The 21,164-nt window shown below is 36.8% G+C and overlaps 1 non-coding gene across 1 annotated transcript; it reads left to right on the top strand.

Annotated features, from left to right (window-relative positions):
- The first annotated feature begins 17,919 nt into the window (after positions 1-17,919).
- Positions 17,920-18,012, top strand: LOC133050698 (small nucleolar RNA SNORD116). The gene has a single exon (XR_009691676.1). It is a non-coding gene; the product is annotated as a small nucleolar RNA SNORD116 (small nucleolar RNA).
- The last annotated feature ends 3,152 nt before the right edge of the window (positions 18,013-21,164 follow it).

Here is a 21,164-nt window from a genome sequence, read left to right as displayed (position 1 = left end):
CTCCTGCACATTACCAACTATTCCTATGGTTTGAACAGTTTGCCTTACCTGTGACTTCCAAATGTTATTTCCAGCTTTCTTCATCTTCTGAGCTCTAAAATCCTACAATCTTTTTCTTAAAACTTATTGTGCATCTCTTTCCTATAAATGTGTTCTTTCTACTCAATTCCAGATATAGGTTAAAACAATTGATAAAATCCTGCCTTCCAGGCTATCATCAATTATCATCTAGGGCCTTTCTTAAATTTGCCTCTCACAATTTAATTTGTCATAAATTTCTATCCATTTTCACTTTCTCTTGAGTATATGCCTATTTTAACTTAATGTTTTAATTTAGTCCATTGGTACCTTGGGTCTAAATTACCACAAAAACCTCAAAATCAGCAACTATGCCTGTTTCATTTATTTATTGATGTGATTAAAAACAACAAAAAATCCTATCCAAAAATTTAGAAGCATCCAGCAACAATCATTTTATCTCACCATTTTGCTATTCAGGAATTTGGGCAATTCTCTTCCTTGTGGCATCATCTGGCATTACTTGATGCTATTGGACTAGATATTGAGTTATTCTGGAGAGTCCAGGATTGCTTCACTCAGATGCTTGATATTTGAGACAGCTGGAATAATGGGCTCATTTTGACTACCCTCCCTCTTCAAGGTTAATGCTAAGGATTCCTTTTCCTTATGTGGTCTCAGTAGCAGAGTGGACTACTGATATGACAACTTTGGATCCTCCCAGAGAGAAAGAAAGAAGCAACCAGCCTTCTTGAAGACCAGACTCAGAACTGCCACCGTCACACTGCGCTGTCACAGCATCTGCAATAGTATTTTGGTCAACGGTCGTTATATGCCAGCTCAGCTTCAGGTTGAGGGGCAATAAAGCCCACACTCACAATGGAGAAAGTGTCAAAAATGGGCAGCCATCTTAGCCAGCTGTCTTTCCTGTAGTTGTAAGAATCTGTGGCCATCTCCAATCTCACATGTCTGATGTATCTTACATTTCTCCTTCATTTTTTTTTTTAACTTTTCTACAGAAGTTCTGTCTGAATTGTCTTCCTAAAATGAGTAGTTTTCTATTATTGAAAACCCTTCATTACCACTGTAAGCCGTCCTTTTTATCAAAAGTATTTACTTTTCTCCTTAATTTATTGTTACAACATATTATGCATCTTATGTTTTGGATCCTATTATAAACTTTTTGATTTAACTATAAAATGATAGCCTGATTTAACTAGATAAATGATAGTCTTCTTTAATATTCTCATCAGAAGAAAAGGCTGATTTCTTATTAGATTTACTAAGGTGGTATATATCAGGTAGGATACTTTCCATTGTAAGCCATAGAAAACTCCAAATCAAACACCTTAAAAAATAAGAAATATCTTTTCAGCTCACCAAATAAGAACCACTAAATGGCGTGGTTTGAGGAATACTTTAGTGGATCCATGTCCTCAACAGCCTAAGTTTCGAAGCATGTTGGTTGACATACAACAATTTGGTTGGAGAAATTTCTTCTTGTATGTCTGCATGTGTGGGGACGGGGGGCATTGTTAAAATTGCACTAAATACTGATGCCAGAAAAAAGAAAAATAACTCTAAATAGGTTGGAGACCTAAATGATTGGCTTAACCAAATGAGGATGAACATCTGAATCTCAGCTAGAGAAAAAAGCAAATGAAAGATCTTAAATTCTGCCAACATGTAAGGAAAACTGAACTACTGGAGGTCTCTCAGTCATGACTATTAAAGACACAACTGAGAGAAAATGAGGGCTTAATTATTATCAACTTAAAGCCAACATAATTAAACTGAAAAACCTTAATCATATTCAAAATTTTAGCATTTATCATTTTTACAAATTATCTTTGATTTATAGAATGTTGCAAAATAAAGATATCTACAACCTAACCATATTCCCTCTAATCTTTCCTTTAATCCAAACTTAGTTAATTATAACATGCTTTAGGAAATTCCACAGCCCAAGTCTATCTTCTCTTCCTTTCCTCTTTTCCCAAAGGGAGATGAACCTAATCACGCTTTTGCAAAATCTCACATGAAGAGCTGCATCAGGCAACTCAGTCTGTCCTTTTGGGTACACCTGGTATTCTCTGTGCATTTTTGTACAATGAAAGGGATGCTTTTCCTTTCCTATTAAATTCTATTCTTATTTCAAGCCCCACTTCGAACACTGACTCTCTTTAAAATCTTCTCTGAAGAACCAGTTAGAAGTAATCCTTCCCTTCATGCTATATGAACCCCTCTTTACCTCTCCTTCAAGATAACAGCACAGTGCACGCTCTGGAGGGAAAAAAAAAAAAAACACTCATTCAAATCCTAGATCTGGCATTTACCAGTTGTGTTTCCCTAAACAAATCAAGGAACCGCTCTTAGTTACTTATTTCTTATTTTTAAAATGTTGGCATCAGAACTCATAAGAATATTTTATCATGAATCATAAAATGATATAAAAATGCATATTATTTTTATAATTGCATAAAATTTTATTATTTTTAATAGAGAAGTTATCATGCTGAACATTTAAATACTTTGGGTAACAGTTCCTTGGCTATTTCACTGAAACTAAAGACCTCCTCCTACTTATAGCAATCAACATAAACGAATATACTATTTTTCATGTTTCATGACCTTGGAAACACAAAACCTGACTCACAAATGAGTATCACTTCATATATACTTGGAACTTTCATACTTATTTTTTTCTGATGAAGGTAGAATTGTGTCAAATTATGCCAGAATTCTTCCTGACTATTTTGAATTAATGTCAGAATGTTTCCTTTTTCCTATATCCTTAGTGCTAAACTCAATTTGGTTAGGGGCTGTATTATGGATGCTGTCTCTATTAGCAAGGAAGGCATTATGAATTCACATTTCAATTCCAAAGTCATCTAAAGGAAATATTTTAAAGTGCTCTTTGTTTTAGGGTATCTGGAGATTTCTGTCCACAGAGAAATTGACAAGACTTTGTAGTTATCAATTCCATCTTGAAGAAGTGCTTTTTCCAGCTTTGCAAAGTTTGCATAATTGAGCTCTGTTTCTCCTCTTCCAGAGTAGCACCATGGAAGAGACTGGACAGCTGTTTTAACAGCATCCATAATGGTGACCTCGGAGTCTTAAAAAAGGAAAGATGGATCTCATAAATGTGGTTATAAAGATCTAAGACAGAAAAGCACTAAAAGAAATCTTTCGTCTTGAATTTTTCCGAAATTAAGCAATCTTTTCACAATACAAATATTTATACCCCAAAATAAGTTTTAAGACATATCCTATTGTTTAAAATCCATTCATCATCTGCATACTAGGCAAGAACATTCATTTTATATTGTCCTTCAGTTTTTAGAGCTTTCTTTAATCCAGACTTTCTGCTGACCCTGATTGTGAAGTTGAGATTTCACATCTGTAGGGGAAACACATTTTTGTCTCATTAGCAGAGGCAATGATACCAATGGATATTCACATGAAAAGAATGAGTCACAAAGCCATCTGGAGTTGTACCTTTCATTCACACAGCAGAATTAGATGTAATACACAACACCACAAGTTTGTTATCTGAGCTCAGAGTGACGAGACTTTTCTTCCAATCAACATTCTACTTAAGAAAGAAATGATTCATGACTTTGAATATATCAACTGCCTTTCTTGTTTCCAAAATGGCATTCATCACAAGATAGAAATTCTCCTTTAATCCTCAACGTATCCTTAGATGGAAGCTTAGAAACTTGGCTACTGAGGAATACAATACTTCTATGCAGGTATCTGCTGAGAGGAAGTGGCATAGCTGAGACAGACACCCTGACCTACTTCAAAATATTGAAGAAGAACCAGTGATTCAGAAGTGATGATATCACTTGGCAAAGATAATACTTCCATTTCCTACCTTAATTAAATTATGAAATAGCTAAGTCACTTCCAGGATATATAAATTTACCATGCTGTCTCCAATATCAAGTGACTTCTTTTGATTTGCTATCCAACCAGTTACTCTGAAAGGTAATTCACATAAAAGCTATTGGGTAAAAATTCCAATCTTCTCAAATGGGGCCATTTTCTTCCAGAAAAATTACATTTTCTTTTAGTTTTTAGTTCCATGCTTGCCACCCAAATAGTATCATAGTTTGTGGTTCCAAATAAATATGGAAAAACATAAGTATGTTTTTTTTTTTTTCTATATTTCTCAATATATACATAAAGACTTATGCCATAGTTATGTTTGGTCAGTACATTTTCCTTCAGACTTTTCAAGTGGACACACAGATACTGTGATAAAAATGAATACCAGTCACATGATTATAAACATTGTCAAAAGTTATTTTAAATAACTTAAAAATAACTTAAAATAACTTTAAAAAGTTATTTTAAATATTTAAAATATTAAGTGTTTGTTTTCAGAGGAATAGAAGAGAAATTATAAAGAAAAAAAGAAAAAAACCCATGAAGTATGTTCCTAGATCCTGTGAATACAAGATCTGAAATCTGGTTTATTACTTACTGGCTGTCCACTTAGGCAAGTTACTCGAGTGTACCAATTCAGTTTTGTCAAATATAAAATGAGCATAATTATGCCAATCTCATTTTTACAAAAATGAAAAGATATAATTATGTAGAGTGCTTAGCAAATATCCAGTAAAGAGGTACACAATAAAAAAGTAATCTTTTTTTTTTTTTCCTGTCTTTCCTTGTACATCAACTTACATTTTCCTCTACATTCTCTGTTGTTTAAAGTCAGGTTCTTCCTAAAATATTTGACATCCTTCAATGCTTGCATGTTTTAGATGCTAGGATAGTTTCTGGGTTGTAAACAAGTGTCACAGTCTTTTAACAGGCTTGTGCTTAATAGCACCATTTATTCTTCGGAGAGATTTACTGATGGTCTATGATCTGTGCCATATTTAATCACCAGCTTCTGTTTACTCATTGGATCCTAGATATTACAAAGGATTGATTTTTTTTTCTTTAATTGAACTTTACTGGTTGTTTCTAAGTCCATCATGCTGTGGTTGAACCTATGTTACATTCCACACTTCTGACTCAGTGCTCAGTCCTGGGCTTTAGTCTCTAACCTGACTTTGTTCACAGCTCTCTGTAAGTCTTCCTCTGGAAACATACGCAGTGATACTCCACTAACTAGGAACATTTCCAAGGGATCCAGTTATTTAATGCACTATGCTTCCTTTACCTTGTTCAGAAATTCCTTTTTAATACTCTATCATATAGTCAATTAATTTTTTAAATTAATTGTTGAGTTTTCACATTATTATTTCAGCACCCATTCTCCTTTTTGTTTCATTCCATCTTTCTATTTAATAATGAATAACTTTTACTTATCCAAGAAAATTGATTCATGTTTACTGCCTTATCTGCCCAAATAGTTGGACATGAACTGGAAAGAAAAAAAGAATTGTATCTGCTAGTCTATGGATAAAGGGTGTCAACATGTTCTCTTTTTGCATCACACTCCTGCCAAGACTTCAATGGCTGCTCATGGTCTGATTGGTTACATCCGCTCTGACTTGGGGAGATATTTCCCTTCCTTTAACAGATGTTAAGACTAACTGAAATTTCTCTAGTGGCTACTCACTTAGCCTTAAGCAAAGTGCACAAATAATATTAAGGGCAAATAATTAGGTATGGGGGGGGAAGGAAACAGAATGTACTCTTTGGATGAATTATATGTCTTGGTGCTATCAGGGCACCAGGATTTCTGTATATGTCAAAGAGTTTGGATTTTCAGTGAACAATTGTATCCTGACTTTTAATTCCAAAAATTCAAGAAAAAGAATTGTTTGTATATTAGCTGTGGTATTCTACTGTGATACCACTCCTGTCTACCTTTCAGAATTATAGCATAAATCTCTCTGCATGCTGGAAGCATTGATAATTGTACCTCACCATTTTCTCCTCTAGTGACTGTCCACTGATGAAGAGATTTGCTTGTTGAATATGATATCCCCTTTTCTGGCTCATCCGTGTCCCAATACAGGGTGTTGTGAAGTATATAAATATCTGGCTACCAAGCTGTAACCAGGGATAATTATATAAGCCATCCTAGCTTCAGAACTACTAGTGGGTCAACGGAGGTCTTTGTTGTCAGCATCCAGCAGCCCAACATCATCCCACTAGTTCTGCTTTCTTTTCTTCACCTGGGAGTTGATCCTAAGAGCACTTCCTATTAAATTTCCAGCACACAAATCTCCATCTCAGAGTCTGTTTCCCAGGGAAACTGATCTGCAACAATACGCATATGACATTTTACAGAAATGCAGTGAAGTTTCCTGAATGGTTGTGTCGTATGAAAGATTTCAGTATCTCATGGACTTGTAAGCAATAATAGAGTTGTTGTGGTGCTAGAATAATTATGATCCAAAACAAAGCACTTCATAGAAATTAAGGTATGGCATAAAACAAGAGTTGATGTTTCCTTGTTCTTCTGTTTATTGTACAATAATAAATCAGGATTAGATAACAAGCTTATGATATTACTTTATAGAACTAACAGTATTTTATTTGAAATTGTATGATTCTCTCTAGTTTGTTATAGGTCAATTAAATTTGAAGAGGGAATAAATGATGTGATCAAAGGTAAATCTTAGAAATAAAAGGAGTAGACTCTGAGGGAATTTCCCAGAGCAAATGACATGTTCTATTCACTTTTGAGTTAACAGCACCATTTTGCGATGGACCACAGTAAAAGCTAAACAAATATTTACTACACAAGAATAGAGCAGGCGCCCTGTTCGCTCTCTGCCATTCTAATCTTGTCTAGCACTCTGGTTATACTTATTTATTTGGGTTTTGGGAAAACATTCTTTGATTAAACAAGGTACTATTTTTTGCTGCCCATGATTGCCAAAGGGCTCTTAGACAAATAAAAGACTTTACATTTAGAGTGATCCCTCTAGCAATGTAAACTCTGGTGAAAGTGAGCAGTTGAAAACTCTGACTGTGACAGCCTCCTGGCCAAGGTCATTGCTGTGGAGAGAAGGGCATGTGACACTGCAGGTTTTAGTGTTTATTTGCTATTTTCTCCTGCCTTGAAGATTCATAAAATAGGACTGAGAACACCTCCATCCCAATTACATCCAATTAAGGTTCCTATTTGATGAAGCACAATCTTTAGAATAAATAGACTACAAAGTACAGCAAAATAGGCAGTAAATCATTAAAAATCAGATGCAATAACAAAGTTAAGTATTTGAGGGAAATTGTCTTAGGGAAAAATGAACTGATATTTTAAGTTTTTAAAAGGCAATTACAAGTTACAGAAAATAGCTTGATGAATTTAACATCCTTTCTGCACTGGATATATTTTTGTAAGAAACAAAAATCCTATGCCTGGATATGTTTTAAAGTGATACTTTAATTTTCATTCATGATAGACATCAGTATGCTTTAAGCAGTGTATGGACAAGGGTAGCTCTACTTCAAAGAGAAGAAATCTAAGTCTCATTTGCACTTGAGAGGAGGCACATGAAGGACTTCAGTCAATATAGAGGAGCTCATTGTATTTCTGTGTTAAGTATTTGATATACTCCCTTGGAAGTTTAGTCACATCCTTCATTTGCATGAAGAGTTTTTCTTAAATGTCAGAAGTGAGATATGACAATAAGTATTCTCTTTGATTAACATGTTCAAAATTTTGCTTGACCTTAAATGAAGATATGCAATAATAACTCACTTCAAAAATGTGAATTTGGTCTTTATAAATTGAAACAAAAAACCCATACTGACAGGTAAAATCAGAGCACCTTACTTGCACATATAGATAAAGTGCTAAAATATATATTTTGCCATCTTTCAGACATTTTCTTACACTGCCATTATTGAAATTCATTATTCAAAGTAGAGTGTTGCCTTTTTAAATATATCTTTGTACTTTAGTGAATTCATGAGCCATCTTGGTAACATAAGAGACAATTTTCTGGTAGTAATAAAATTTAAAGAATATTTATTTTGTAAAATGCTATTACATAATGAAGGTTTCTCATCACTGTCATAAAGTATCAAATGCCTGTTGACACTTTCATGCACATATCTGAGTTGTTTCATGCATGACTATGTATACACTCACACATGTACAATTACATTGTAATTATTGATGGCCCCTAAGGTTTTTAGTGGAGTAGGAGGTCATTATATTGAAAGACTGTTCATATTCTCATGTTTGATAAGAATTCAAAAGACATGTAAACATATGTTCAGTTTATATAGAAAACTGACCTCACTGTTACAGAGTATCTAATGATTATATTTTAATATTCTTATACCCAGTAAATATAAACTAATCTACTTGTGTATAAATATATTCAATATGATCTTAAATTTGCTTAATGATTGAAAATCTATACATATTCTCCATTATGTATAACTCTATTCCATCCTTAAGTGTAAGGTATTACCTCATGTTTCTTACATGCTTAACCTAGTTTGAGTGATTTGGCAATTCACTGGTTAGTTATTATCTAGACATTAAAAAGGATTCTTTCCTTACCTTTATGACTGGGACAGTAAACGACTGTTCCTATGAGCAGCTTAAGAAGTGATCAGAGGGAAGGAAAATACTGACACCAGCCCCCAAATCTATGTCCATAAGTTAAGGTCTGAATTGACAACACTTCCCTGCTGGCTCAGATGGTAAAGAATCTGCCTGAAATGCAGGAGACCTAGGTTCAATGACTGGGTTGGGAAAATCCCGTGGAGAAAGGAATGGCTACCCACTCTAGTATTCTTGCCTAGAGAATTCCATGAACAGAGGAACCTGGCAGTCAGTCGGGATTGCAAAGAGTTGGACAGGACTGAACGATTAACACACTTTCAAATACGCATAGGAGAGACAGATAACACCAAACTATGTTCATATCTTGTTCTGTTTGCTTCCAGTAGTTCTACCGTATCAGTTCCCACAGCTGAATGGTAAAGTGCATCTCCCTAGCTTCTCTCTCTGCCTGAAGTAAAAATGATATACATTCCTTTAGTTTTCTTAATAATAGGTTAATTAGGTTCAGTGATTCTTTGTCTCATTAAAAAATGACTTCAAGTCCCACTGGGAACGTTATAGCTCTTTAAAGACAGTGAAGAAAGTAAAGATACTCACTGTTTTAATTAATAAGAAAGGTATATGTTATTTAAATCTGAAGTTATATGTTCTCTTGTCTTTTCACTTCAACAACAGAGTAACCCGAATGAACCCTTATTTAGCATACTCCTTCTCCTGAGGTAATCCATCATGCATTTCCTCTTCATTGTTTAATTATACTCATCTTACAAGTCTCTTAAATTACAAGTCTGTTAAATTACTACTCATCTTACAAATGGCAGTTCAGCTGGTAAAGTATCCGCTTGCAACGCGGGAGACCTGGGTTCAATCCCTGGGTTGGGAAGATCCCCTGGAGAAGGGAACAGCTACCCACTCCAGTATCTTTGCCTGGAGAATTCCATGGACTGTATAGTCCCTGGGATCGCAAAGAGTAGGACACGACTGAGTGACTTTCACTTTGCTCAATTTCTCCTCCACGCAGTGCTATCATCTAAGACTGCGCCCTACCTCTATATTTAAAACGTGAGTGGAGGAAGAGTAACAGTGCCCTTCCTCAAAATAAGGTAGAAAAAAATCATGAGTAGGGTGAAAATTGGAAGTACATAATATTACAAATGCTAAATTGAAAAGATAACTCTAAAGAGGGAAGTACAAAAAAACACAGAAATGTCAAGTCATATAAGAAGTGGGGGTGGGGAGCAGGTGTGGCTCTGATTTCCCACTTTCATGAACAATAGCATATTGACACTTTTATCAGTTTTACACAGCAGATTCCAGCAAGACTACAAACAAAAGTTTGTGAAATAGTCACAAGGTGAAAGAGCATTGTAAAAGTGTGTGAGATTGGACTTGCTACATTGTAGACATCCTCATTCACAGGCTATTTGATTTTGTGCTTTAATTATATATGTATATATAATGAGGAATTTGAAACAGATTAGCCTTTAGATGTCTTATACTCATAATATAATTTTGATTATATAAGATTCAGCCTAACAGTGGTTAGTTGCACAGGCTTTAGAGAGAGTCCCTATGTCATGTCTGACTCTTTCACAACTCCATGGACTACAACCTGCCAGTCTCCTCTATTCATGAAATTCTCCAGGCAGGAATACTGGAGTGGGTTGCCATTTCTTTCTCCAGAGGATCTTCCTGACCCAGGGATCCAATCCATGTCTCCTGTTTGGCAGGCAGATTCTTTACCACCGTGCTACCATGGAAGCCCACCAATATGGTACTATGTAAATGTTTGATGCTAATCATAGCCATATAATTAAAAAATTCAGAGTCCATAGAAAGGCAATATAAACCCTAACGCCAAGGGTTTGAAGAGTGAAGGAAGCTGGTTACTACCTCTGTGGATCCCCACATCGTGGGAATCACAATGATACCCTCCTATCTACATTTGATGGTAGAAATTCAGCATTAGAGGGAATCTATAAAATCTATTATGAATCAAGCCAGTCTTTTGCCTTACAGCTACCCCTGCCAAGTTCATGCAGACATGCAAGTGAAAGCTTGAGCATAGCCAGGGAGAATTAAATCACAATTTCCCAAGGGACTGAAATACATTTGCAGATACTTTCTTGAACTAGATGGACCATGAAAGGAAAAGTTGTGAAATAATTTTGTTTTTCCTCCCACCATTCCTTTTCAAGCCTGTGATATTGGATTTCTTGTCTCTGGTGTTGAAGAAAATATGGGGTGGAAGACAAAGCTTTCTACTCCCTCTCAATCACATTTTCAGAAGTTAGCAACCTAGCCCAATGCAAACAAAATATGAATCATTATTCCAGTAAAAATGTCTCCACTCCCCAAGTACTCCCTAACAAATCAATGTTCAGAAATCAGCAGTGGAAAAAGAAGAGATAATTTCTTCCTCTTTCCTTTTTCCACCTCAACCCCATTTCCTCTAGCTGGGGTCAGGGCAGCACCATTTGGGGCAAGAACACCAAAACTGGTTGTTTGACTGTTGCTCTTGGAGTCTGATGCTGAAATTCCCTAATTGGTTGATATCCAAATACTGGCTCCTTCTTTCATTGGATGTTTTCTAGATTCTTCAGAGGTGCCCCCTTGTATTAAATTTGACTGGCATTTGTCACAGGTTCCTAGGAGGTAAGCTCTAAACCCCTGGGATCTAAACTCAAGTGATTAGAATGTCTTTGTTATGCATGGTGAGCCTCTGAGAGATTATCATATTATCTGAGAGATGGAAACAAAAGAGAAAGACAAACATCATATGGTAACACATACATGGAACCTAGAAAATGGTACAAGTGAGCTTATTTATTAAAAAAAAAATAGACTCACAGACATAGAAAACAAACTTATGGTTACCAAAAGGAAATGGAGGGGGGATACATTAGGACTTTGGGATAACAGATACACATTACTATATATAAAATGATAAATAACAAACACCTACCATGTAGCACAGAGAACTATATTCATTATCTTGTAGTCACCTATAATGGAAAAGAATTTGAAAAAGAATGCACATAAAAGTCACTTTGTTCTATACCTGAAATGAACACAACATTGTAAATCTGCTATACTTCAATTCTAAAAAAGGAGGAGGAGTATACTGGAAGGATATGGAGTAGCGTTCAGAGTCGATGGAGGTGTTGAAGAAGCAGAGATGGAGAAATTGGGAACCAGAGCAGAAACCAGGCTAGCTCTACTCCCAACGCAAAGGAATTATTTCTGTGAGCTTTCAGGTGTAGTCACTGTATAAAGATTCCAGTTTCTGGGAGATGGAGTTTGGCCTGGACTGGGACTTGTTCCCCCTTGTGCACTGGTGGTGTTCTGTGCACTTTGACTGACCCTTCCCCCAAGTGGAAATGATGAAATTTCCTCAAAAAGATCATGGAGTTCTATGTACAGACTGCTTACTGTATTGAACATCTTCACTTTCATTCTTCCTCACCAAAACTGTGTTCTCTGCTAGAAAGAAATTTTACTGCCTTTCTTTTAGATGGGTATGGATGGCCATGCAACTCAAAACGAAATAAATGGTTCTTGGGTGAATGAATGAAAAAATATTTTCTTTGGCCCATTTCTCAGTTGAAGTATTTTGAGGATCTTCACTATTAAAGATCATTGCAACCCCATGGACTATAGAGTCTATGGAATTCTCCAGGCCAGAATACTGAAGTGGGTAGCCTTTCCATTCTCCAGGGGATCTTCCCAACCCAAGGATTGAACCCAGGCCTCCCACAATGCAGGAGGATTCTTTACCAGCTGAGCCACAAGGGAAGCCCATTAAACATTTTATCTTTTGTTAAATGAAACTCAGATATTACATAGTCATGCTTTGGACAGAATAGGGTAGTGTGATATCATCAAATATCTAATTCTGCATAGTCTATATATTATTTTTATGGTGGGACAATTCCTCTACCTAGTTGGCTACTAATAATTTCTAGTTGGCTAATAATAATTTCTTTAGAAGAACTAAAGAGCCTCTTGATGAAAGTGAGAGGGGAGAGCAAAAAGTTGGCTTAAAACTCAACATTCAGAAAACTAAGATCATGGCATCTGGTCCCATCAGTTCATGGTAAATAGAAGGGGAAAGAATGGAAACAATGAGAGACTTTATTTTGGGGGGCTCCAAAATCACTGCAGATGTTGACTGCAACCATGAAATTAAAAGACGCTTGCTCCTTGGAAGAAAAGTTATGACCAACCTAGACAGCATATTAAAAGCAGAGACATTACTTTGCCAACAAAGGTCCATCTAGTCAAGGCTATGTTTTTCCAATAGTCATGCATGGATGTGAGAGTTGGACTGTAAAGGAAGCTGAGTGCCAAAGAATCAGTGCTTTTGAACTGTGGTATTGGAGAAGACTCTTGAGAGTCCCTTGGACTTCAAGGAGATCCAACCAGTCCATCCTAAAGGAAATCAGTCCTGAATATTCATTGGAAGAACTGATGTTGAAGCTGAAACTCCAATACTTTGGCCACCTGATGTGAAGAACTGACTCATTGGAAAACACCCTGATGCTGGGAAAAATTGAAGGCAGGAGGAGAAGGGGATGACAAAGGTTGAGGTGTTTGGATGGCATCACCAACTCAATGGACATGAGTTTGAGTAAACTTGGAGAGTTGGTGACAGACAGGAAAGCCTGGCATGCTGCAGTCCATGGGGTCGCAGAGTTGGACATGGCTGTGCGACTGAACTGAACTGATCTCAATTTCTAGTTAATAAAAAACACATTACGTTGAAAACTCTAATCTTTTTATAGACATGGAGCTCTCATTTCTCTTTCATCCTTTCTTGATGCACAGTAGTTAGGTCAAGAGCACTAATTTAGCAACTGCTTTTGTAGCTTGAAAAATACATAGTCAGATTTATTTCATAGATGAGAAAAAAGTAAGTGTCAAAATATAAGTTGTCCAAGGCTATTTAACACATACTGCCTGGTTCAGTGATGTGATATCTCAATAAGGTATGACTTTTCATCTTAATTACATTTTGTATAACTTGAGGTCGAGGAGCTACATTTTTTCACTTCACAATTTTAAATTTCATAATAATTGTCAAATTCACATTTTTTTTTTGTATAAAAGAACACATGATAAACATTTTACTCCAATAAAATTTGCGTGTGTGCGTTCTCAGTCGTATGTAACTCTTTGCGACTCCATGGACTGTAGCCCACCAGGCTCCTCTGTCCGTGGGATTTCCAGGCAAGAATATGGGAGTGGATTGCCATTTCCTTCTCCAGGAGAGTCTTCCCAACCCAGGGATCCAAGCTGCATCTCCTACACTGCAGATGAATTCTTTACCACTGAGCCACAAAGGGAGCCATAAAATTTGACCAATTACTAAATACAAATGATGAACACTGCTTTTAAAAACATAATCATAAATTGAATTATAGATGTGGACAATTGCTAAGTTTATGTTCTCAATAGCTAAATGTAGAGAGAATAGAAAGCCAAGGCTTCAAAGGTGTTTAACATATTATTTTTGTGTTTAAATATACAAGTAGATTAATAGTACTTCTTTTAGACCTTGGGGCCTTAAACCATCAACTACATCAATCAACAAAGTGTGTCTAATTCTCAGTATATGCACATACAGTGGTTATACAAGTTCAGTTATTTGTAGCAGGTTAAAAAAAAACATTTAATATGCTTGGTAACATCAGTATTAATAATAGATATGTTCTTTTAATCTGCTTCAAGGGTGTGATCAGTTTTTATAATAAAGCCTTTATTACATTCTGCAGCTATTTCTGTTTGGATTATAAGTAAAGGATGGATGAAAACATATTTAATTTTTATGTACATGTGGAATCTAAAGAAGGACAGTGTTAATCCTTTTACTAAAAGGTTCAGAATTGTAATGAGCTGTGTGTGTTAGCAAAGGAAAAAATGTAGGAACATATTTATGGCATTTTAAAATACCTTTCAGATGCATAGCTGTATCAATTTTCATCAATATGACTGATTTTTTCATGATTACCATGATCAAATAGGATAAGATTCATATGTCTAGAATAGTATTTTTTTTTTTTATTTTCATGTTAAAGGTAATTTTCAGATAGTAAAGTATTAGTGAGTAAAGCAAGTCTTTCATTGCAATACACCTAGAAAAGTTTCTGTAATGGAAGCTCTTAACATTTATTTGATATATTTCCTTATTCTTTCAATCATTTTCTATTAAGTATGCTTGATTTTATTTCACAAAAATATCTTCAATGAAACAGGAAAAAAAAAGAAAATCTCCAGAATTATTGCATCAGAATACTAGGAGGCGAGGTAACAGAGATAGAACCAGAAAAACATTTGACAAAAAATTTGGAAAAATATATAAATTTACAAATTCAAAAATTTCAAACACCAAACAGGATGAAATTGAAGGAAACCAGCCAAGACCCACCATAATCAGACGTCTAAAATCCAAAGACAAGAAGAAATGAACTTGAAGGCAGATAGAAGAAAATAATGTTTTATATAAAAAAGGAAAATTATAAAATGATTGATTACAAATGTCTCACCAGAACCAAGGAGATCAGTTGACAGTGGAAAACACCTTTAAAGTGCTAAAAGAAGAGAATTCTCAGCTTAGATTTCTATAATCAGCAAAATTGTATTTCAGGAATAAAGGCATTATAAAGCTATTACAGATTAAAGAAAGCTAGGAAAATTTGTCATCAGAAGGCCTGCCCTAATAGAATTCTAGAGAATTTAATATCCTTAGGATAAAGGAAGAGAAAAATTCAAATCTTTGAAAATGAATGAATAGTAACAGAAATGGGTAATGTCTAAATAAGTTCTTCAAAAGAAAATTTTTCAAAGCAAAACCTATAGTATGTTCTAACAGTGATGAAAGTGAAAGTCACTAAGTCGTGTCTGACTCTTTATGACCCCATGTACTATCCAGTCCATGAAATTCTCCAGACCAGAATACTAGAGTGGGTAGCCTTTCCCTTCTCCAAGGGATCTTCCCAACCCAGGGATAGAACCCAGGTCTCCCATATTGCAGGCAGATTCTTTACCAGCTGAGTCACAAGGGAAGCAATGATATATAAATTTATATATAATACATATAAGTTTACACATATAAAATAATTATGACAAATGGTCATGAGAAGTCAATGACACCCATATTTCTAAATTTTATTAGCAAGGTTTCTAAATTTTATTCAAATTGGCATAATTCTAAATCTAAACAGGAAGTGAAAGTTTAGGTATGTCATTTATAAGATGTAGTGGTGGTTTAATTGCTAAGTCTTTCTGTCTATCTGACTCTTGTGATCCCATGGATTGCAGTCTGCCAGGCTCCTCTGTCCATGGGATTCTCCAGGTAAGAACACTGGAGTGGGTCGCCATTTCCTTCTCCAGGGGATCTTCCTGACCCAGGAATCGAACCTAGGTCTCTAGCATTGCAGGCAGATTCTTAAACCACTGAGCTACAAGGGAAGCCCTTATAAGATGCAGAGGAACCACAAAAATTAATGTGATGTAACTAAAAAAATTCTACCAATTAAATAGATTACAAAGATATCCAAACAAATATTAAGGCAGGAAAAGAAGAGCATAATGAAAGTCAAAGGACATAGAGAAAAATAAATGACAGAGCTAAATTAAACTATAAGAATATTTACTTCAAATGTCAATGAACAGGGGGCATCTAGTTCCAGGTTTTGGTAAAATAAACATACACCATGCTAGTGTTGGTCGCTCAGTCATGTCCAACTCTTTGCAACCCTATGGACTGTAGCCTGCCGGGCTCCTCTGTCCATTGAATTCTCTAGGCAAGAACACTGGAATGGGAAGCTGTTTGCCTCTTCAAGGGATCTTCCTGACTCAGAGATCAAACCCGGGTCTGTATTGCAGGCAGATTCTTTGCTTTCTGAACCACCAGGGAAGCATCCATTAATGACACCTAAAATACCTTGATAATAAACAGAAAACAGCCATCTTTTACATCTTACAGAAAATAATTATAGGCAGAACTGGGAGGGGTAATGACTAGGAGGAGTAACACAGTAGAGTTTTCTGGCTTATTTCCCTTCTCTATCTAAGTCTCACAGCAGCCCACATATCAGAACTGCAAATATCAGAACAGGAGCAGAAGAAACTCCCCCCCCCACCCCAACCAACCCCCGTCTCTCTCCTGGGCCTGGGGAGTGTTGGGAAATAGTGTGTCAAATAGGAAGGCACTTGGGAGGATATTGCAAGTTGAATAGTGTCCTCCCTAAATTCATGTCCACCCTGCAGTCAGGCTCTACCCTCTCTCTGGGCAGGTTCGTCCATCATATACTTGCAATTATAAGAGAGGAGATTCCCTGTACTTTAATCTTATCTTCACTTTGAAAATGCATAGCAGTTAGAATCAGGAACAATTGCCCACAGATCTTTTATTTCTATGTGTCCTGTTGGCACTTAAAATTCCAGATTATTTTGAATTATCAATATCTTTATCTCAAATCTACTTTTCTATGAATTAAGTCCTTTCATCTTCATTAATGGTATCTGGTGTGTTATTCTATCTTGATCCTGTTACTCAAACAGGTTCTTTTGCTTAACATGAAGCAAAGAGAGGATTTATTCATAAGGCATCTAAGGGAGGAAACAGGAGGACATGCCTAAATGAAAGGCAAGGGGCAGAGGTATTCATAAGATAAGGAACCTCGTGGTCTGAGGCATTGTAGGGAGCCTGGGGAGGGTGGGGAAAAGTGATTGGAAAACTCGTAGTTCTGCGCAGGCATAACTAAGCCACAGGGCTTCTCCACTATGAAGATGGTGGCAGCAGCTCGAGCTGAGGGCGGAGTTTTAAGCTCTCTGCGGTCAAAGATCACCCACTCATGCATGTCCAGTTGGAGGGCCAGGGGTCCTATCCAGTCAGTTCTAACCAGTGCAGCTCCAGCCAGACACAGCTGATTCCAAGTTTCTGCAAAACAACTGCGGCGCATATCTCATTGTTTAGCTTACGTGCTAGTGGACAGGTGAGAGACTTTTGTAACAACAATTACAACCACCTTGGTTCCTGAAGTCGGGTTACAGGTGAAATGGGTTTAACTACTGATTATTTATGGTTTCTCTGTGGAAACTGCAAGATGTTTTCCTGTTGTTTACTTCTCTTTGTATTTCATGTGGGCACTGGGTTCAGAACTGGTTTCCCCAGTGGCTCAGCAGTAAAGGATCTGCCTGCAATATAGGAGACTCAGGAGACAAGGATTTGATCCCTGGGTGAGGAAGATCCTCTGGAGGATGAAGTGGCCACCCACTCCAGTATTCTTGCCTGGAGAAACGCATGGACAGAGGAGCCTGGCAGACTGCAGTCTGTGAACCACAAAGAGTTGGACATGACGGAGCACGCGTGCATGCGTCGGGTTCAGAACAGAAGGTAAGGATCGATGACGACACCCTCTCATGCATTCCTTGGAAAATCTGAACAAAATGAGTGAGAACTCACTACCATCTCCTCATCGAAACTGAGGTCCAGCACGTTGAAAAAAAAAAAAAAAAAGAACAGAAGGTAAACTAAATTCCTTTGTATGTTTTCAAAAATATTTGCCATTTTTTCATCATAGTAAAATGAAAACATCTGTATACATTCATCTTAACCGTTAACATAAGTCAAAACTACCTAAGCAGTTTTGAGAGGGAAAAACTGCAGTTAAACTGCAGTTGGACCCAAGTTTGCCTTTTCTTCCAGTGGACCTGTATCCTTCTCCTGAGCCACATTATAAACCTGGTGTAGGGAGAATTGAATTACATGTGGACATGGAGTGATGCAGTCAGTGGTTAAGTTTAGAGGCTTCTACAAGCATTAATAAGCACTTCACTGCCCATTCCTGGGGAGCCTTGCTGAAAATCTACTGTTCTATGTCTGCAGCAACCTTTTCATACAAAGTAGGAGCAAATGAATAGTTGCTGCTCCATAAAGCTTAATATCCAGAAAGGCAATCCCACATCTATTTCAGACTCTACATCCAAGGTGATCTCAGGGAACTGTTGGTTGAATAACTATGGCTTGTTGTATATCATTTTTATGAATGAGGGAGAAGTCATCTATGTGGCATCAGTAGTTTTAAGCTGTGAGTTGCTTTAAAACAGCATGCTTTAAAATAATCATAAACATTCAGTGAGATACTTATTCAAATTATTTTCTGGAATATGATGTCCCCTCTTCATTATCTACCAACCCTGATAGCAAGAATTCTGATGTTTCTGCATTATTTTTAAATGGTCAACTCAAATCTGAGAAAGATGATAATACTTTTTCAATCTGTCATAGCTGTCTTTGGTAATAAGGGGATTTTCTCTATCGTTCTTGTTTGAGCTAATATTCTTCTATGGGAGATGTTTCAAAAGAATATAAGACTTTTTTTTTATAAATAATGTAATGTCTTTAATATATAGTTCTAAAATATGCAAATATATCATGCCTTTAAATCCACAGTTTTCTTTGATTTATTCATCAAGGGCATGTGCCAGGCAGTTTTAAATTCCGACTATAAAAAACCCCTCTCCTCAGTGGATATACATCCTCGTATGGAGGAAACAAAAAAATAAACAAGCAATATCAAGGAGGGATAATTGTTACAGAAAAAAATAGCATGGTAAGGGAAAAGGACAATGGTTGTGAAACCCTCTTGGAGGGGATGAACAGAGGGCAGAAGAAAGTGAGAACAGTCCATATCCTTGGAAAAGCCTCCTGTAAGAGCGTTGCAGTGGAGACAGCAATGGCACCCCACTCCAGTATTTTTGCCTGGAGAATCCAATGGATGGAGGAGCCTGGTGGGCTGCAGTCCATGGGATCACTAAGAGTTGGACACGACTGAGCGACTTCACTTTCACGTTTCACTTTCATGCATTGGAGAAGGAAATGGCAACCCACTCCGTATTCTTGCCTGGAGAATCCCAGGGACAGGGGAGTCTGGTGGGCTGCCATCTATGGGGTCGCACAGAGTCGGACACGACTGAAGCGACTTAGCAGCAGCAGCAGCAGCAGCAAGAGCATTGTGGACAGAGGAAACAACAGGTACAAATCCCAAAGGAACCTGGAGACCTGACTTAAGAGAGGGCCATTGAGACTAGAGACAAAGGAGAGATGGCCATTGATACGAAATGAGCTTGGAAAGGCACACAGGTGTATCTGTTAGGCACTGCTGCACAACACGTCAATTCTAAAATGTTAGTAGTCTAAAAACACCATTTTTTATTTCACAGGCATCTATAGGCCTAGGTCAGTCAATCTCTGCTGGTCTTGATTTCTCTTCTGCTGTCACCTGGGGGCTAGTTAGTTCAGGACGGCCTGCACCAGGATGACTTGTCTTTATGTGATTTCCCATCTTGCTGTGGGCTTGCCCAGGCTGGTGTCTGTGACAGAGGTAGGGGTCCAGAGAGAGCAAAATTTGCAAGGCCTGCCATGTTGTGACACCTTCACACACTCACTCCTGGTGCCTTCTATTATAAATAAGTCATAAGGCCAACTCAGGTTTTTGACGTGAGGAAATAGACTTCCCTTTAAGGGAGGATTTGCAAAACATTTTGCCAAAGGAAATAATGCACTAAGGATATTCCTGTCATCAACTGACCACAGCAGGAGCCAATTCATTATGATCTCATAGGCCATGTGATTTAGATCTTTTAATTCTGCATAAAATTGGAAATTATTATGGTTTTGAACAAATAAGGGAATAATTATATTTCTGTTTTACTAGTATAACTCTGGTGGATGAAGAAAGAATTTTATGTGAGGTGGGGTGTAAGTGGGGGAAAATAGATGAGAAATGGGATTTTTGTAGTATTCTATGTGAAAAATAATAGAAGGATAGACTTTGCTGGTAGCAGCGAAGTAGGAGTAAAATTGAAACTGTTTTAGCTTGGGTTGTATATTGATATTATCCCACATGATCTGTTGAATCATTGGGAAAGAATTAGAAATCAAATGATATCATAGGTTTTGGGATTGAGAATTTTTTAAAGTATTTTTTTTTTCAGTTTCGGTACTTCTTTTTCTTAATTATAACAATTTTGCTGCTCATTCCCATCCGTGATCTGATTCTAATTGAGTTATTCATGCTTTGTGAAGGATAAGCACCTCCATTTTTAGAAAACTGCCTTTTATGTAATTAGCATTATAATTTGGGAGTAAAAACCGAGTTTAGAGAAATCTACATTTTGAAGATGATATTTAATAGCTTTTACATTGATGTTACAGTGAAGAAATAAAACATCTAACACTTGGCTGTTAGGGTAGACCCTAATGAAATCTGACTTTTGTGTCCTTATTAGAAGAGGAAATTTGCACAGACAAAGAGATACCAGGATGTGAGCTTTAGAACTGTTCCAGCAGTCAGATTTTAACTTAATTACCTCTTCAAAGCATCTCTCGACACATGCAGTCACATTGTGAGGCATTGGAGGTCAAGAACTTCAGTGTATGAACTTGGGGGCAGCACACAGTTCAGTCAACAGCACCACCTCACCTTCAGTCTCCATGTAGCTGCCACTCATCTGCTCCCCCTTTACATTGGGCTTTAACTGGTTTAAAAATATGGAGGAAAAGAAAAATTTTTCTTTATTTTGTACCAGGAAGAATTATAGTTTTCAAGACATTCGATGCAGCTATAGCATGACTTTCAAC

Source organism: Dama dama, chromosome 32 (assembly GCF_033118175.1).
Source record: "Dama dama isolate Ldn47 chromosome 32, ASM3311817v1, whole genome shotgun sequence".
NCBI lineage: Eukaryota > Metazoa > Chordata > Mammalia > Artiodactyla > Cervidae > Dama > Dama dama.
This window is presented reverse-complemented; position numbering and strand designations above follow the sequence as displayed.